Here is an 18,457-nt window from a genome sequence, read left to right as displayed (position 1 = left end):
ATGGAGAAACTACAAAGAGTACAACAAATTTGCAAAATTTCATAAGGGACTACCATGAACAACTGTATGGAAACAAACTGGATAACCTAGAAGAAATGGAGAAGTTTTTGGAAATATTCGGCCTACCAATATTGCATCAAGAAGAAATTGACCATTTGAACAGACAGATCACCAGAAATGGAATAGAATTATCAAAAAAAAAAAAAAATCTCTGCAAGCAGAAATACAAAACCAAATGGCTTCCCTGGGGAATCTGACCAAACATACTAAGAAAAATCCATACCAGTCTTCCTCAAACTCTTCCAAAATATTCATATGGAGAGAGTACTCCCAAACTCACACCGTAAGGCCAATATCAACCTGATAAAAAAAACCAGACAAAGACACGACCCTAAAAGAAAATTATAGGCCAATATCATTGATAAACACAGATGTAAAAGTCCTTAAGAAATTATTAACAAACAGAATCCAACAGCATGTAACAAAAGATCATACACCATGATCAAGTTAGTTTCATCCCAGGAACACAAGGATGGTTAAACATATGCAAATCAATCAATCAATTGTGATACACCATATCAACAAAAGAGAGGACAAAAACCACATGATCATCTCAGTAGATGCAGAAAAAGCACTTGATAAAATTTAAAACTTATTTGCAATAAAAATTCTTATCCCAGTGGGCATAGAGGGATCATATCTCAACATAATGAAAGCTATTTATGACAAACATATAGCCAGCAAAATACGCAGGGGTGAAAAACTGAAACACTTCCCACAAAAATCTGAGACAAGACAAGGTTGCCCATTCTCACAATTTCTATGCAATATAGTCTTATAATTCCTAGCCACAACGATCAGGCAAGAAAAAGAAATAAAAAGATTCAGACTGCAAAAGAAGAGGTAAAATTGTCACTGTATGCAGACATGACACTATACATAGGAAACTTTAAAAGCCTCATAAATAAATACTTAGGCTAATAAAGGAACTGGGCAATGTAGCCAGAATAATGTACAAAAATCAATTGCATTTCTTTACACAACCAGTGAATCAACAGGAAAATTAAATATAGAAACAACCGCTTTATTATCTGCACCCAAAATTATAAAATGCTTAGGAATAAATCTGACCAAGGAGGTGAATGACTTATACGTGGAGAAGTAGAAAACTTTGATTGAGGAAATTAAAAAAGATTTGAAGAATTGAAATGATACCCAAAGGTCTGGTAAAGGAAGAGATAATATTGTTAAAATGCCAATACTGCCCAAGGCAATCCATATAACTAATGTGAGTTCCTATCAAATTGCTTAAAACTTTTCTTTATACGACTGGAACAAATGATCCTAAGATTTATATAGAATCAGAATAGATTCATAATTTCCAAAGCAATATTGAAGAAAAAGAAAGAGGCTGGAAGTATAATCATCCTGATCTCCATACAATATTGCAAAGCTAGAAGATAATCAAAATGACATGATATTGTAACAGAAACAGGCATATGGGCCAATGGAACAGAATAGAGAGCCTAGGAATAATCTACAGGCCTATGTTCAAATAATCTTTGACAAAGTAGCCAAGAATATGACACAGAAAAGACCATCTCTTCACCAACTGGTGTTGGGAAAACAGGATAACAGCATGCAGAGCAATGAAAATAGAACACTCCTTCACTCCATACACAAGAATAAAGTCAAAATGATTTGAAGACTTAAATGTTAGGCAAGACACAGTAAAACCCCTAGAAGAAAACATAGGCAAAACTCTCTGAGATAAATCTCAGCAATGATCTCCTACAACAGCCTAACCAGGTAATGGATATAAGAGCAAAATTAATAAATCAGACCTAATTAAACTTAGCAGCTTTTGCACAGCAAAGGGAGCCATAAATGAAGCAAAATGACTAGCTACAAGATGAAAAAAATATTTAGAAGTGATGCAACTTGCAAAGGCTTAATTTCCAAAATATAAAGTGTTCATACAACCTAATAAAAAAAAAACAAAAGAAGAAACCCAATCTGAAAATGGACAGAAACCTTAAATAAGCAATTCTCCCATAAAGACATACAAATGTCAAAAAGATATATGAAAAAAAAACTCACTATCATTAATTATCACAGAAATGCAAATGAAATCTATAATGAAGTATCAACTCACAATAGTCAGAATGGCCATCATTCAAATGTCCACAAACAATAAATGCTGGGGAAGCTGTGGAGAAATTGAACCCTCTTAAACAGTTTGTAAAAATATAGTTTCATGCAGTCATTGTGGAAACTAGGATGGGGATTCCACAAAAGACTGAAAATAGACTTAACGTACAATCCAGCAATCCCACTTCTGGGTATATAACAAGGAGAACCCTAATTCAAAAAGACACCTGCACCCCAATGTTCATAGCAGTGCTATATACAACACCCAAGACATGGAAGCAACCTAATTGTCCATCAACAGATGACAGGATACAGGAGTTATGGCATATTTACATAATGGAATAATACTCTGTCATAAAAAATGTTAAAACAATGACATTTGAAGCAAAATGGCTGTCCCCAAAATGTGTCATTCTAATTGAAGTAAGCCAGAAAGAGAAAGAAAAATAACACATGACATGACATATATGGATCCTTTAAAAAAAAATGTTGGTTGAATTCACTATGATTTCATCTACAAAACTGAAACACACTCACGGATCTATTAAATACTCATACAGTTCCTGCGGAAAGGGTCTGGGAGAGGATATATTTGGGAGCTGTAGGTTTATAAATGTTATCCACTATATAAATAACTAGATTTTTTCAGAATTTCTTTTGTATGACACAGGGCCGTGTGTTAAAAATTGTGAAGTAACCTTTAATAGGAACACAAATATATGCATGAACTGGGGCACTGTGCTATACAACACAGATTGACACATTGTAAATGGCAGTACTTCAATGATAAATGAGAACATAAGTAAATAAGTAAATAAGCAAATTAAATAAATAAATAACTAAATAAATAAATGATATTTAATAACAAAAGAAATATAAATATTCACACTACATAACGTTACACCTCAAGACACTAGGAGAAAAAAGAAAGAATAAGGAAGAAAATTGAATGAATCAGAGTAAGGCAAATAACAACAGAAACAATGGAAATGATAAAAAAAAAATACCTAAGTCTGTTTCTTTTAAACATAAAGTGGACAAACGTTTAGTTTGGCTAGGAAAATAAAGACTCAAATAAAATTAGAAATAAAAGAGAAGATATTACCACTGATGTTACAGAGATACATAGGATCATAAGAAATTACCGCTAGCCAAAAATTTGAATGGCCTAGAAAAAAAGACAAATTCCCAGCAACAAATGTCTTCCCATACTGAATCAAGAAGAAATTAGAAAGTTGTAGAGGAAAAGTGTGTATGAGTAAATCAGTAATCCAAACTTCACAAAACAGAAAATATTTAAAAGATGACATTACTGGTGAATTCTGTCATACATTTCAAGACAATTTTTCACCAATTCTTCCCCAGTCTCCCAAGAATTTCAAGGGGTGAAAGATTCCAAACTGGTATTATGATGCCAGCTTTATTTGTAAAACAAAGCTAGAAAGGACATTAAAGGCAAAGTATAGAATAATATCCCTGATGAACGTAAGTGCCAAAATTTTCAACAAAACACAAGCAAAATGAATACAACAGCACATTTAAACTATCATACACCATGAGTAGAGGGAGCTTTCCCTGGGTTTAGGGATAATTTAAAAATAACAAATCAATAAAGGTGACATGCCACACGAATACAATGAGAAATAAAAATTAAATAATCATCTCAATAGGTGCAGAAAGAACCTTGTATATAAAGCAACATCATTTTATGATACTCCCAACAAATTAAATTAACCCTGTCAGTGGCATGATATCATATACACACAAAAACTCAGTGGAGAGAAGTGAAGCAGTTCCCTGTTTATTGATTCCTAAAGAAAGAGCTTATGTAGGAAACACACAATGTCTCACATAACACCTAAGTTATAACAATCTTAATATCTTAAGCTATTTGTGTCCCCATGCTCCTGCAGTAAAGCACAGGATGTTAAATGATCAAGGATTGTTTTAAATTTCATCAGGAAACTTCATTAAATCGGCCATCTCTTATCCAGCCAGCTGTGCTTGTCTTAGGTTGTCCTCCTCTGAGGATCTTACCCATCATTGGCTATCCAGCCATCCATACTGGATACATTGAGTAGTCCATTTCTTATCCAGCCTGGATGTGTGAATTTCCTAACAGTTTGTCTATCAGTTCAGCCCATGGGCTTATTCTCTAGAGCCTTCAGACAGGGGCCTAAAAACCCAACATCCCTTGACAGTAAAGTGCATGTAGAAATTTTGATGTGTATATAAAATGGAATTAATATTTTGTATTCCTATCAATAGTGTCCATGGTGTTCCTTTTTCGCCAATAACATCTATTTCTTTTTTTTTTTTGATGAGAGACTTCTGACAAGTGTGAGGTCTTGTCTCATTTTTGGTTTATTACTTTCCTAATAATTAATAACACTGAATATATTTTCATGCATCATTTAGCCAACTGTATGTTTTCTATGGAAAAATGAGTCAGATCTATCTATTCAGTTCCTATGGATTTTTTTTAATTGGAAAGTTTGGTCTTTTTTGTTATTGTTGTGGGGTATGAGTTTGCCATATATTTTGGATATTAACACTTGATTGGAAAATATCACTTGCATATATATCCTCCCATTCTTTTGGTTGACTTCATTTTATTGATCATTTCCTCTGCAGTGTAAATCTGTTTAGAGTGATACAATCATATTTCTTTAGTTTTGCTTCTGCTTCCCTTGTCAGAGGAGACATATGTAGCATCAAATTAAGTCCAATGTCAGAGTGTACTTCTTATGTTTTAAAGTAGGATACTTTGTCTTCCGGTTTTATATGTTTTATATGTCCAGGAGTGGGATTGCTGGGTCATATGATAGGTCTATTTTTATTATTTAAAGGAATGTCCATACTGTTTCCAAAGTGGTTGCACCAATTTTCATTTCCACCAACAGTGTATAAGAGTTCCTTTTCCTCCACAACCTCCCCAGCCTTCATTATTTGTAGACATTTTGATGACAGCCCTTCTCATTAGTGTGAGGTAAAACATTATTTTATTTTTGTTTTGCGTTGTATAATGATTAGTAATATGAGCATGTATTTATATTCCTGTTTGTCATCTGTGTGTCTTCTTTAGAGAATTGTCTTTTGCTCATTTTCTGGCTGAGTTGTCTGTAAATTTTTGAAATGGATTTGTATGAATGATTTTTGTATTTTAGAAATTAGCCTCTTGTTAATTACATTGTTTCCAAATATTTTCTCCCATTTGGAAGTTTTTCTTTTCATTTTGTTTATTTTGCTGTGTAGAAGCTTTAAGTTTAATTAGGACATATTTCTTTATTTTGAATTTATAGTTTTCAGCTTGGGAGAGTGACATAAGAAAATATTGCTACAATTTATGTCTTGTTTTGCCTATGATAGCTTCTATGAATTTTATTGTGTCATGTATTAGATTCAGATCTTTAAAACATTTTGACTGCAGAGTGGCTGCACCAAACTGCATTCCAACCAGCAGTGTAGGAGGGTTCCCTATTACCCACAGCCTCTCCAGCATTTGTCATTTGTGGATTTTTGAATGATGGCCATTCTGACTTGTGTGAGGTGATATCTCATTGTAGTTTTGATTTGCATTTCTCTGATAATCAGTGATATTGAGAATTTTTTGATGTGCTTGTTGATCATCTGTATGTCTTCCTTGGAGAATTGCTTGTTTAGGCCTTCTGCCCATTTTTGGATTGGGTTGTTTGTTTTTTCTTATTCAGTTGGATGAGCTGCTAATATATTCTGGATATCAAGCCTTTGTCAGTTTCATTTAAAAATTTTTTTTCCCATTCCTTAGGTTGTTTTTTTGTTTTACTTGTGGTTTCCTTACTGTGTAGAGGGTTGCAAGTTTCTTTAGGTCACATATGTTTCTTACTGCTTTCATTTCTTCTACGAGAAAAGTTTCGAGATGGATATCAGTTAATGCTTTGCCTTTATTTTCCTTTAGGAGGTTTATTGTATCTTGTCTTATGTTTAAGACTTTCATCCATTCTGAGTTTATTTTTGTGTCTGGTGTAAGGGAGTGTTCTAGCTTCATTGATTTACATGCTGCTGTCCAGCTTTCACAACACCATTTGCTGAAGAGACTGTCTCTATTCCATTGTGTATTGTTGGCTCCTTTGTCGAAGTTTAATTGACCAAAATTTGTGGGTTCATTTCTGGGCTCTCTATTCTGTTCCATTGGCCTATATGTCTGTTTTTGTACCAATAGAGTGCTTTCAAGTTGACTGTAGCTCTATAAGGTTATCTGAATCTGTAGCATAAAGAAATGCCACTGATTATTAAACCTAAATCTTGTAACCTGCTACCATGCTGAATTTTTGATCATATCTAGTAGTTTTTGTGTGGATCTTGTAGGCTTTTCTACATATAGCAACATGTCATCTGCGTAGAGTGAGACTTTTAACTCTTCCTTTCCAATTTGGATCCCTTTTCCTTCCCTCTCTTGTTTGATTGCTGTGGATAGGACTTCCAAGTCTATGTTGACTAGTAATAGTGTTAGTGTGCAACCTTGTCTTGTCCCAGATTTTAGTGGGAAGATTTTGACTTTCTCACCATTGAGTGTTATGCTGGCTGTAGATTTGTTATATATAGCTTTTATGAAGTTGAGATATGTTCCCTCTATGCCCACTTTGGTGAGCGTTTTTATCATACATGGGTGCTGAAGTTTATCAAATGCTTTTCCTGCATCTATTGAGATGATCATGTGGTTGTGGCCCTTTCTCTTGTTGATGTGATGTATTACAGTGATTGATGTGCATATGTTGAACCACCCCTGTGTCCCTGGGAAAAACCCCATTTGGTTATGATGTATAAACTTTTATATGTGTTGTTGGATTTTATTTGCTACTATTTTGGTGAGGATTTTGGCATCAATGCTCATCAGTGACATTGGCCTATTGTACCCTTTTTTTGCTAATGTCTTTGCCTGTTTGTGATATCAGTGTGATTGTGGCTTCATAGAATGACTTTGAGAGTATTCCTTCCTTTTCAATATTCTGGAAGCATTTGAGAAGGACTGGTATGAGTTCTTCTTTGTATGTTTGGCAGAATTCCGCATTGAAGCCTTCCGGCCCTGGTCTGTTATTTGTAGGGAGGTTTTATATTGCTATTTTGATTTCATTTCTAGTGATCTGTTTGTTCAATGGGTCAGTTTCTTCTTGATTCAGTCTTGGTGGACTGTATGTTTCCAGAAACTTGTCCATCGTTTCTAGGTTATCCAGTTTGGTTCCATGGAGTTTTTCATAATATTCTCGTATGATATTATGTATTTCTATTTTATTTGTTGTAATATCTTCATTCCCCTTTCTTGTATTGCTAATTTGTGCTCTCTCTCTTTTCTTCTTTTTGAGTTTGGCCAGAAGTTGTCGATTTTTCTTACTTTTTCATAAAACCATCTTTTGTAAAATTGATGTTTTTCCTATGGTCTTTGGAAATTCCATTTTAATTATTTCCTTACAATCTTTATCATTTCCTTCCTGCTGCTGCCTTTTGGGTTTTTTGTTCTTTGTCTTCTAGTTCATTCATCTGGTGGGTTCAATTGTTTATTTGCGATTGTTCTTCTTTTTTGAGGAAGGTCTGTATCACTATAAACTCCCCTCTTAGCACTGCTTTTGCTGTGTCCCATATATTTTGTGTGGTTTTGCTTTCATTTTCTTTTCTCTCAAGGTATTTTTTCTATTTTAGCTTTGATTTCTTCATTGACCCATTGGTTTTTAATAACATATTTTTAATCTCCATGTTTTCCTTCTGTTCTCTTTTTTTTCTCTGTTGTTGAGTTGTAGCTTCATGGCATTGTGGTCAGTAAAGATGCTCGAGGTAATTTCTATCTTCCTAAAATTGCTGAGGTTTCTTTTGTGCCCAAGTACATGATCAATCCTGGAAAATGCTCCATGTGCCCTTGAAAAGAATCTATATCTTATTTTGGTGTGTTGCAATGCTCTGAAATTATCAACCATGTCTAATAACGATATTGTACTATTTAATTTCTCTGTTGCCTTATTTATTTTGTCTCGGTGATCTGTCCTGTGATGTTAATGCAGTGATGTAATCTCCAGTTATGTTTCTATTCCCATCACTATCCCCCTTTATATCTGTTAGTAATTATTTTATGTATTTAGGTGCTCCTCTATTTGCTGCACATGTGTTAATGAGTGTACTATCCTCATCTTGTATCACTGCTTTAATCAGTATAAAATGTCCTTCTTTTTCTTCCTTTATGACCTTTGTTTTTAAGTCTATTTTGTCTGAGGTCAGTACTGCAACACCTGGTTTTCTGGCTTTTCCATATATATGGAATACCCTTTTCAATACTTTCACTCTCAACCTATATGTGTCCTTCTCCCTCAAGTGGCTCTCTTGTATGCAGCTTATTTAAGTTTCTTGCTTTATTATCCAGCCTGCCACTCTATGTCTTTCAACTTGAGCATTTAGTCCATTCATGTTTACAGTAATTGATGATAGGTTTGTGTTCATTGCCATTTTGACCTTATATTTGCAGTTGTTTTGGTATTTCCTCTTTGTTCCTTTCATCTTCCTTTTATGGTTTGGTAATTTTTCTTTGTATTATCATGAATTTTATTTAGTTTTTGTGAGTCTGTGATAAGTCTTTGTCTTGTTGTTACTCTTTTTTATAAATCTATTAGCTCATTACTATAACTGCTTTTATTAAACTGACAGTAAAATGATCTCAAACTCATCCTACCAAGAACAAAATATTTTAAAATGAAAGACAAAGAAAACAATTCTGTATTTTCCTGCCTCCCTCTCCCACTCTCAATGATTTGTATGTCTTGTATAATTTCATGCTTATTTTACTTGTAATTCATGAGTTATCACTTTTCCAGCTGTGAGTTTCTCATTTCTGTATCATCCTGCTGCTTTTCTATTTAGAGTAGAACTTTCAATATTTCTTTAAGCATGGGTTTATTGTTGCTAAACTCTTGTAGCTTTTTCTTGTCTGTGAAATTCTTTATGTCTCCTTCTATCATAAACTATAGCTTTGCTGGATAACATATCCTAGTGTATTTTTTTTTCCTTCAGGACTTTGAATAAATATTGCCACTCCCTTATGTCCTGTAGTGTTTGTGTAGAGAAATCAGCTGAGGTCCTTATTGGGTTTCCCTTGTAACTCACTCTTTGCTTTTCTCTTGCTGCCTTTTGGATCACTTCTTTATCCTTGACTCTGGGCATCTTAATTGTATGTCTTGGTGAGGGTGTATATATGGTCTTCCTGTTTGGGGCCTACTGAGCCTCCTTTACTTGGATATCTCATTCTTTCTTTAAGTTTGGGAAGTTCTCAAGCATGAGTTTTTCAAACAACTTTGCAATTCCCTTTGATCTTTCTTCCCCTTCTGGGACCTACATCATGCAAAAATTGGCATGCTTTATATTATACCATAGGTCCCTTATGGTTTTTCATGTGTTTCTTGTTCTTTCCTTTGTACCTCTTCTGATTTGGTGCTTTCTATTGTCCTGTCTCCTAATTCACTAATTTGTTCCTCTGTGTTATCTATTCAGCTTTGCACTGCCTTTAGATCATTCTTTATCTCAGTCAATGTGTATACCTATTTTACTTGGTGATTCTTTATAGCTGCCATTTCGTTTATGACATATTCTATATCTCTAAACACTATCTTATGTCCTTCAGTACTCTGATCAGTCCTTTTTTGAAATCTTGATCTAGTAGGCTATCGAAGTCTATTTCACTGATCGTTCTTTCAGGGATTTCTCTTGTTTTTTTAATTGGGGATTGTTTCTCTGCTTCTTCATCTTGCTCCTACCTCTCTGGCACTGTGCTTTACGGAGTATCAGTTATCTACTGTGGTCCTAAAAGAGTTTATCAACCTAATGCCTATGTAGTAATACAACTTAGGAAAGAGAAAAAAGGGACAGAGAGATAAAGAATTTATAGAAGGGAGAAATAAAGGCATGAAAACATTGTATAATTATAATAGAAAGCAAGTGAAAGAAGAATTTTGAAAAATAAAAAGAATAAAAATATTTTTATAAAATTTCAGAGGGATGAATATGAGGATAAATATAATTGTCTAAGGAGTAAAAGTTGAGGGTAATAGATAATGGAAGAGGAAAGAACAGATTAAAAAAAGGGGGTGTATTTGTGTCCTCCTGGAGACTGTGCTTTTTAGGGGAAGTCATTCTGCCTTCATCCTGTTTTGGAAGCTCAGCTTGTGGTTTCCAGAGGCCCTCCATTGGAGCCCTTATCTGTGCTGCTCCCAGTGCCTGTCAGCAAGCAGATCACACCTACTCCCAACACTGGGTCAGGTGCAGCTCTCCTTTACTGTGGGCTGGCTTGTCACTGCCCTGCCTGATGCTGCACTCAGATGTTGCAGACTGATCAGGCAGGAGTGGGCATCATGCCCTCTCCCAGCACCATGTTCTGGGGCTGCGTTCCTTCCCAAAAATTTGGGGGCCACCCTCCTCCCAAGGGTGATGGTCACTCCACTCCTCTGTGCCACTGTACACTCCACCTTGGGTTTACAACCTGGAGGTGGGCTCAGGGAAGACTGAGGAACAGCCCTGTCCCTGGCCTGGGACAAAGCACAGCTCCTTGTTTGTCTTGGAGTGGAGCAAGTTCTCTGAGGAACCAGGACAGAAGTATCCTATCTGCCTCAGGCTGTAGACAAGCCCCTGTCTGGCCCTTGAGCCTGCTAAGTCCTTAGGTGTGGATGCAGGATTTGCCCCTGCTGCTGCTGGGGTGCAAAGTGCCTGAGGGTATGGTGGCTGTGCATTAGCCCCACCTCTCTTCACCTAGAAAATATTCTGAATTTTCAGAGATGGGGGTATGCACCCTTCCCCCCAGGGCACATCTGCCCTGTTGTTTTAAGGAGGGCCCAGTTTCTTCTGCCCCATGAATGCACAGCCATTTCACACAGCCCCCTGCAATTCCCTTTGGTTTCTTCAGGGCACCCATTCCCACCTTCCACCCAGCTCAGGCAGCATAGACCTGACCACAGCTGCTGTGCTGCATCTTGGGTTTGGTGTCACAAGGACCCTCTGTGCCTGTTTAACTTAGTTCTGTCAGTCAACTGTTACTCTGTACAGATCCAAGCCTTGGAGTCTCCCCCACCATCCTACTGGCCTCTCAGTTAGAGAGGGGAGACTCAGTGAATGAGTCTTGTCCTTCCTTGCTGCTCCCTCCCCATGGGACCTGTTCCATTCTGTTTTGCCTTTTCTTCCTTCTTTATTTCTTTTCTCCTACCAGATTTTTGGCATCTTTATCATTTGAAGAGGACAATCTTCTTTCAGAGTTCTGCAGATTCTCTGGTTAGCTGAGTGAGTCTGGATGTGAGTATTGGTGCATTTGTGGGAAAGGGTGAGCTATTAGCATCCTTGTACTCCACCATCTTGGCCTCCCCCCAAAAAAGACTCACTTTATGGGGAAATTTTACACAGCCTGGAAATAGATGGAGAAGATATTTCATGAAAACGATAAGAAAGTGCAGATTCCAATGCTCAAATCATACAAAATATGTTTTAAAACAAGGGCCACAATAAAATTTTAATATGAGATTATATAAAGAAAAAGAAATCAACATAAAAATAGGCTATTACACTCATTAACTTACATATGGACCAAACACCATAGATCCTAAATATAAAAAGAAATATTAGTAGATATTAGGGAATTAATCCATTCTAAAACAATAATATTAGATGAGTTTAACACCTCACTATTCTGATGGACAGATCATCCAGAAAGAATATCTGTAAGGAAACAGAGGTCTAAATAGCATATTAGATCATTTCAACCTAACTGAGTTATTGGACACTGCATCAGAAAAACAGAACACATAAACTTTTCAAGTGTGCACAGGATGTTATCTAAGATGTTAACCACATATTAGGTCATGAAAAGAGCCTCAGAAACGTTAAGCAAATATAGATGACCGCAAGCATTATTCCATACACAAAAGTATGAAACTATACATCAACTCTAGAAAGAAGAACAGGAAAAGCACAAACATGAGATTAAACCACATCTTTTAAAAAAATAAATGGTCAATGATGAAATCAAAGAGGTAATAAAATCATAACTGGGGACAAATTACCATGAAAACGCAGCTTCATAAAATATATGGGATGTAGCAAAGACAAATCTATGAGGGAAGATTAGAACAAATCAGTCCTTCTATATGAAATAAGAAAACCCTCACACAAAGGAACAAGCTTACCAACAGTAATAACAACTAATAAAAAAAAAAAACAAAACCCAAAGGCAGAAAAATGAGAAATTTTTAATGATTAGGTTGAAAATAAATAAAATAAAAATTAAAAATAAGTTAAAAATCATAAACTGAAGAGCATTTTTTTCTTAAAAATTTTAACAAATTGATAAGCATTTAGCCAGGCTTATCAAGATATACAGAGAGTGGACCAAAACAAAAAGAGAATCAAAAGAATAGAAATAACATCTGATTTTACAGAAATACAAAAAAAGTTTATGAAACAGTATGAGCAGTTACATGACAACCAACTGTATGACCTAAAAGAAAAGGACAAATTTCTAGAAACCTACAGCCTGCCAACCCTGAATAAAGGGAAAACTGAAAACTTGAAAACAGCAATCAGTATAAGTCAAATTAAATCAAAAATTTTAAAAAGACCCCTTGAACAAAATGTCTGGATGCCTTCATTAAAACCTCTTTCCCCCGAACGATTTCAAAAAATGAAGGACGAAGGAAAATTCCCAGAGATATTATTAGAGACCACCATTACCCTGATAACAAATCCAGTCAAAGACACTAAAACACAAAATGAAAATGAAAAGCCAATATTCTTGATGAATATACATTCAAAACTCCTCAATAATATATCAACTACTTAATCCAGCAATACATAGAAAGGATTATACATGATGATCGGTTGGATACTTTCCAAAGTCACAAGGATGGTTTAACATACACAAATCAATCATCATGATTCATAACTAATAAAGGAAAGACAAAATTCACAGCACCATGTCCATACACACAGAAAAAGCATTTGACAAAATTCAACATCCATTCATGATCAGATATCTCATGAAAGTGAGTACAATGGGAATATCTATCAACATACTAAAGGCCATTTATAGCAACTTTTAATACTCAGTTGGAAAAGCTGAAAGCCTTCTGGGGAAATTCACGAAAATGACAAGGATTCCTACTCTCACCACTTCTGTTTAATAGTAATAGAAGAAAAGGAAAGAAAATGAAGTAAAAGAAAGGCAAAATGGAAAGAAAGAGTCAAAATGGTCACTAGTACTGATGACATAACAATCTACATAGAGAGTCCTAAGGGCTTCACACAGACAATTATGAACAATAATTTCAGCAAGGGAGCAGGGGCAAAATAAATGTAAAGAAGTCTCTTGCATTTCTACACATTAATCATGAGATACCATAAAGTGGATGTTGAAAGCAATACTATTTAATATCCCATCCCCCCAAATATCTTGGAATATATGTAACCATATTTGTGAAAGCTCTACACACTGAAAATTATAAAACATTGACAAAGAATTTAAAAGTGATTCACAGAAATTGAAAGATATCTTGTGTTCTTGGATTGAAAGAGTTAATATTGTTAACATGGCCGTACTACACAAAGAAACCTACAGATTTAGTGCAATTCCTGTTACAATGCTTTAGTATATTCCGCACAACTAGAAAATATAATTCTAAGTTTTACATGAAACCATTAAAAATTGCCAAAATGACCTTGACATAAAACAATAAATCTGGAGGTATAACCCTCCCAGATACCTTACTATACTAAAATCCAACAATAATAGGAACAGCATGACATTGGCACACAGGTATAATCAATATAATCAGATATACAGAATAGATATTATTCCACAAACCTATGATCAATGAACCTATGATAAAAGAAGCAAGAGTACACAGTAGAGGAAAGACAGTCTCTTCAATGGATGGTGTTCGGAAAGCTGGATATCTACATGTAATACAGTGAATTTAGAGCATTCCCTGAAATCATATACAAAAATAAACTCCAAGTGTATTAAGGACATAAATGGAAGACCTGATCCTATAAAACAGCTAGTAGGGAATATAGGTGATACACTATTGGTTACATATCATAGGAATATTTTCTTATATCAGCCTCCTAAGACAAAAGAAATAAAAGCAAAATAAGCAAGTGGGAACTAAACAAAGTTCAAAACTTCTGCACAGCTTTGGACACTATCAATGAAATGAAAGTATTGCCTGTGAAACTGGAGAACATATTTGCAAACAATGCAAGTGGCCAGGGGTTAATAGATTCAGGTTAATAGATGTAACATGGATTTAAATTACACAACTCAATGTGAAAAACAAAAACCGAATCAAAAAAGAGCAGAGTACCTGAATTAATATTTTTCCAAAGAAAACATTCAGATGAGTAACAGGCAAGTGATAAAAATGCTCAACATTACTAATTATTAGGTAATTGCAAATGAAAAGCACAATGAGGTATCACATCACAGTGGTCAAATGGCAATTATCAAAAGTCTACAAATACTAAGTGTGGGAGAGGATGTGGAGGATACAAATTTCTTGTATACCCCTGATAGGAATGTAAATTTGTACAACTTGTATGGAAAACACTATTCAGATTACTTTAAAAACTTTAAATGGAATTATCATATGACCCAGTAATACCTCTCCTAGGAAAAATCTGGGGAAAATCCCCAAATTGAGAAGAACCAATATTCACAACTGCACTGTTTATAATATGCAAGAGAGGGAAGCAATCCAAAGGTCCACAATAGACTATGGACTTAAAAATATATGATGTTTCTATAAGTATGGAATGCAATATTACTCAGCCATGAAAAATATAACACATTGCTGTTTCAAAATCACAAATGAGCCTAGTAAATATTATGCTTAGTGAAGTAACTTAGACAGAGACAAAAGTGTATAATATAATTTATAAGTGGAATCTAATAAATACCAAGTATCTGGGTACATCTATCAATAGCTATCAGTTGACAGATGACAGAAAAATCGATAGTTAGATAGATAGATACATAGAAAGATAGATAAATAGAGAAATAGAAGGAGAAATAGAGAGACAGAAAGATAGAGAGATTGACAGATTGAGAGATTAGATAGACAAGACTGAAGCAGACGCAAAGTTATGGGAAAAAATTTATGTTTACCAAATTGGAAGGGAAAATCACTTTAATGGTAGGACATTGACAAATACAAAGTAATACACATAAAGGAGATAAGCAGTAAGTTTAATCTGTAGAGATCAGGGAATTATACACAATAACTTGTAAAAATTGTATTACAAATATTGTAATAACTTGTAATAAATTATAATGCACTATAATCTACAAAGTGGTTGGATTCACCACGCTTTACATCTGAAATTACACAATATAGTTCATCTACTGTACTTCATTTAAAATAAAATATCTCATGTATAATTTTGTCTTTTTCCTCTGAAAGCATCTTCTTTTAATGTTGTTTTATTTTCACACTTTAACTTTTCTGATTACTGTCTCAAATTATTTCTCTTAATGTTGTGAGGAAGTTACCAGTTTGATATATTTATATTTATTGCCCCTGATTTCCTATTTTTCCCTATTTGATCCATAAAGTATTGTAGCACTTTAAAACATAACCAAATTAACAATTGCAGCTTTCTTGTGGTCTCTACTTAGTATTTTGGTCAATGTTTTACATATTTTTGCCATTTTATTTTTCTTAGAAGAGCTCTTTTCTACATCGCTTGTAAGGTATCTCGGTTTGGTTTTTCATCTCATTCAGGTTTTGTTTGTCTGGTAAAGTCTTTATTTTCACTTTGTATCTAAGCGATAACTGTGTAAGGTAGAGTATTCTCCGGGGAGAGATTTCATATATCAGTAGGTTGAAAATGTCATTTTACTTACCCTTGGCCTATGTTTTCTGCTGAGAAATCTGCAGATAGCCTAATGGGGGTTTCTTTGTAGATTATCATAAATTTTTTGGCTGCCTTTAAAATTTTACTCTATCATTGACTTGCCAATTTGCATATGATATATCTTGAAGGAGGTCTCTTTGCCTTCAAGTTATTTGTGCTTTGTTGGCTAACGGACTTGTGTATCAGTTCCTTACCCTGGTTAGGGAAGTTATCTACTATTACTTCTTTAAATAAACCATCAGGTGCCTTCTACATTTCTTCTCCCTCCAGGACTTCACTCTAATGTTCACTTCCGAAAGAAGTCTGATGCTATTGTAGAATTTCCTCACTTTGTTATATCTTCTATCTCTGCCCTTTCCTACCATATCTAGTTTTGTATTAGTGAGTTTGCTAATCTATCTTCCACAAAAACAGTCTACTTCCAATGATTTCTATTGCATTCATCATCTCATTTATTAAGTTCTTCTCATCCTCCAATAAGGTTTGTTTATTTTATAGTTTCAGTCTCTTTGGTAATGTATTCCTTATCATCAATTAATTTATTCCTGTGTTCACTAAACTGCTTTCTGAGTTTTGTTTTATGTATTGAGTTTCTCTATGACACCTATTTTGAATTCACTAATAGTCATATGGCAATATTCCATGACTTTAAATTTGTTTACTTCTGGGTTGACATTTTGTGTGTGTGTGTGTGTGTGTGTGTGTCTGAGTCTGTGTATCTGTGTGTGTACGTGCCCTATAATGTTACTGCGATTGGTCATGATCTTTTAAATTATTGCTCTGATGACACTAAATAACAGATTGGGTGTTGGAGTCCATGCTTTTGATTTGTGATATTTAGCAATATTGCACAATTTTGGTTTTATTTACCTGAGCTACCTTTGATATTATTTCAAAATGGCACTTTCCAGTCACTTCTGTTTGGATAAAATATGTGCTTTCATTGTCACTTCTTAGATTCTCTGGTAGTTAATGCCACTGTTGTCACTGGGATGGGGAACTCTTCCTTGTATCTGATATCCCTTGAGACTCAGTGTACACATTGAGGAATGGTGTAAAGGCAGGTGGGTAGTTGGAATCAGGAAAGTGCCTTTGCCATGTCCATTGCTGCAAGGTACGTTGTCTCCACCAATGTGAATGGGGAGTAGGGACAGTGTCATGAATGTCTGAGTGTCTGAAGACTGGAAATTCTGTCTCCATTGTGGCTCCCTCCTAGTTACCTGTGACCATGAGAACTCGTGCAGTTGGAGGCCAAAGCTGTGTGAACAACTAAGGCCCTGTTTCTACTGGGTTCTCTGAACCTCAGGGATAAGAGACCTTAGTCAGTGGGCCTTGGTTGCAGGCACTAACTCTGCTCTTCCCTCAATTCAGCCTCCTCTATGTGTTTTAGTCCACCATATTTCAGCTGTACACATGTGTTCTGGAGTATTGTTTTGTGTTGTAGTTATTGTTGTTGAGATGTGTATGGTTTATTGACTGTAAATTTAAGGGGAGGGACAAAAATAGTTTAAACATGTCATTTTTTAAAAAGTATATACTTTTTCATTTAAAAGCTTAAATTCTACTAAGGACATTATAAGAAAGGTAAAGAAAGTGATCAGATCACCTCCCTTAATATTATAGAACTACAAAATATTTTCAGATTTTCCTGGGTTCTTTCTTCAAAGTTTTTCCCACATACATGCACATTTTCCTATAATATATGCCTATAATCTCTTTAAAATCATTTAAATTATTAAAATATTTCCCTGTGCTGTAAATATAGCCCTGTTATTTCTATAAATTATAACTAGTAGCTTGCATATTTCTGTCTTCTCCATCCATCTTCCCTGCCCCACAGGAAACCACAACTTGGTACACTACACATATATACGTGAGTCTGTTTCTTTTTTTTATGATTATTTCTCTTATATCTTTAGTTTCCTCATGTAAGTGATAACGTAGTTTGTTTTTCTCTGTATTACTCATTTTCCTATGTGCCACATCCTCTGGGTTCAGTCACATTGTTCCAAATGGCAGAATTTTATTTTTTGTTATAACTAAGTATGTATAATATTATATATATCTCACATCTTCTTCAGCCAATCATCTGTTGATGTGCAGTTGAGTTGCGCTTCTATCCTTGGCTATTATAAATTATGAGGTTAAGAAAATTGGGGGTAATATAACCTTTAAAGTTATTGTTTCCATTTTTTTCAGATTTATAACAAAAACTGGAATTGATGCAACATATAATGCTTCTATTTCTAGTTTTCTGAGCACTGTCAGCACTTTTATAATAGTGGATGCATCAATTTATATTTCCAAAAACAGTGTCCCTGGGTTCTTTTTTCTTGACATTCTTATTAATGTTTGTCATTTCTAGAATTTATGTTAATAGCCATTTTTTTGCTGTGAG

Source organism: Camelus dromedarius, chromosome Y, assembly GCF_036321535.1.
Source record: "Camelus dromedarius isolate mCamDro1 chromosome Y, mCamDro1.pat, whole genome shotgun sequence".
NCBI lineage: Eukaryota > Metazoa > Chordata > Mammalia > Artiodactyla > Camelidae > Camelus > Camelus dromedarius.
The sequence above is the reverse complement of the archived record's forward strand: the minus strand, read 5'-3'. Positions refer to the sequence as shown.